The sequence below is a fragment of the Tachysurus fulvidraco genome, chromosome 19 (genome assembly GCF_022655615.1).
Source record: "Tachysurus fulvidraco isolate hzauxx_2018 chromosome 19, HZAU_PFXX_2.0, whole genome shotgun sequence".
NCBI lineage: Eukaryota > Metazoa > Chordata > Actinopteri > Siluriformes > Bagridae > Tachysurus > Tachysurus fulvidraco.
The window spans coordinates 21,309,613-21,312,112 of NC_062536.1; the positions used below are offsets into that span (position 1 = coordinate 21,309,613).

The 2,500-nt window shown below is 39.4% G+C and overlaps 2 protein-coding genes and 1 long non-coding RNA gene across 8 annotated transcripts in view; 1 reads left to right on the forward strand and 2 right to left on the reverse strand.

Annotated features, from left to right (window-relative positions):
• Positions 1–2,500, reverse strand: part of LOC113650187 (B-cell receptor CD22-like) — a 1,781,460-nt gene that overhangs the window by 492,609 nt on the left and 1,286,351 nt on the right. The window lies entirely within an intron of this gene.
• LOC113663360 (antigen WC1.1-like) overlaps positions 1–2,500 on the forward strand; it is an 870,979-nt gene that overhangs the window by 198,107 nt on the left and 670,372 nt on the right. The gene's annotated exons all lie outside the window — the stretch shown is intronic.
• The window catches only part of LOC125139598, a 7,203-nt gene continuing 5,368 nt past the window's right edge, over positions 666–2,500 (reverse strand). The window contains exons 2-5 of the long non-coding RNA XR_007138627.1: positions 1,482–1,544; positions 1,110–1,179; positions 926–1,003; positions 666–721 (exon numbers count right to left, since the gene is read on the reverse strand). This is a non-coding gene — a long non-coding RNA (uncharacterized LOC125139598). The remainder of the gene's footprint in view (positions 722–925; positions 1,004–1,109; positions 1,180–1,481; positions 1,545–2,500) is intronic.

The window sequence follows — 2,500 nt, forward strand, 5'->3', positions numbered from 1 at the left end:
CTTCTGTCTCTCCTACATCCTGTTCCTCAGTTATGACATCATCATAATCTTCTGGATTGTCTAATAAACAAATAAATGAATAAATAATGAACCACTGTGTGTGTTGGTGTTACAGTAAAATACTGAGTTACAGGGTGGTGTGATGAAGCAGTGTTTTTAAATAATCTGTAAAATATTAACAAATAATTTTCTTACAGAAAACTTCACCATGTTGATGAACACACAGATTTTTTATATAAATTCATGTGAATTTAGGTTCCTGTGAATGAGTTGTTACTATAGAAACCACAATGTATTGGATCATTAATAGATACCCGTGGTTTACATCTGCAGTACTGTCAGAGCTGCTGTTCTAGAAAATTAATCAACACCTACTGACCAATCAGAACGCAGAATTCAACAGTGTACTAAAATGGAATTAAGCCACAAAGCTTGAGTTTTACTGTATAACATTTTAAGGTTAATAAAATCTTTCCATTTTCATAAAAATACTGACCTGTGATGATGTTTGTGTTTGTTTCAGTGGTAACTGCATCGTCATAGTTCTCGGACACGTCCTCTGTCAGGACGTAGAGATAAAAGCTATTAAATGCACATCAATGTCATTAATGATCCTTTGGATGCTTGTGGATGCCACACTGTCCCATAATTATCATACCTGTCAGTATAACTGACTTCTGATCAGCTGTAATGGCGTCATCATAATTCTCAGCTTCATCCTCTACACCAAAACACAGATATTTAAAGATATTTAAAGTTTACTGAAGTGACAGTTTGTACACTGTGTATTTGATGACACGATACAAAATGACATCGTACACGTGTAAAAAACGTCACTACACACAAACCGATAAACAAACGTATTGACAGTGTGTGTGTTTAATTTATACTGCTTTCTAAAACAAATCCCAAAACAGAACCACACCATCCACGTTATCAGGGATGGGTCCAGCAGTGACGGCATCATCGTAGTCCTCTGGTGGGTCGACTCTTCCTGGATCACCTAAATGAAATAAAAGCAGAGACTCTGTACAAACAGCTCCATCACATTCTGACCTCATGATTTAATGTCAACTCAGTAAATTTATGTGATCACTTAACAACTGCACCCACTTATGATGTCACTGGTGTCCATGACATCATCATAATACTCAGCCTTTTCTTTGATCCCAGACTTTACTGTAAAAAGAACAATGTGTTAGTTTTGGGTTTTTAAACACATTTATACTCAATAAAATCCTCATCCAAAGAAGCTTTGATAAATTTGATCAGATGGATTTCAGGAGATTAAAGTAAGATAAGGTTGATGGTGAGATCTCATGTGTCAGCATTAAAACACTGGAGTTACTGTAATTCTTCTACACACTACATCATAATCACGTCTCAGAAAGGACAAATGTAGTCATTTCTGATTTCTAATTTTAATTCTAATATCTTTCAGTTAATGGAGTTAGACAAACTCACACTCTGGTCTTTTTTACCTGAGAGAAGCTCATCATCCACATGCTCATACCCAGAATGCTGTTCTTCAGAGAGGAGACTTCCTGTTAGAGGAGAGCAGGAGAGTCAGGAGACGTGTTCAGAAGAGCACACACACACACACACACACACACACACACACACACACCACACAGACACACACACACACACACACACACACACACACACACACACACACAGACACACACACACACACTCATAAAAACACAAACACACTCATACACACACTCATACACACACTTACACACACACACACACACACACACACACACACACACACACACACACACACACACACACACACATACATATACACACACACAAACACACAAACAAGCGTAAACACTTATACATACACACACACACACACTCATACATACACACACACACACACACACACACACACACTCTTTACCCCACACACCTAAACACAGGCACTACCTCACTATCTTACACACACATGAGCACGCACACACACACACACACACACACACACACACACACACACACACACACACACACACACACACACACACACACTCATACCTATATACACACACACACACACACACACTAATACTCTCTCTCTCTCTCTCTCTCTCTCTCTCTCTCTCTCTGTCATACACACACTCTCTCTCACACTTAAAATCACAGACACACATACACATACACACACAAACACCACACGCACACACACACACACACACACTTATACACACATACATAGACACACACACACTCATACATACAATCACACACACAGTCATACATACACACACACACACGTACATGTACACACTTATACACACACACACTCATACATACACACACACTCTCTCTCTCTCGCTCTGTCTCTCTCACACACAACACACACACTCTCTCTCTCTCTCTCACACACACACACACATACCTACACACACACGCACACACACTCACACTTATACTCACAGACACACACAAACTCATACACACTGAAACACCTCACACACACACACACACA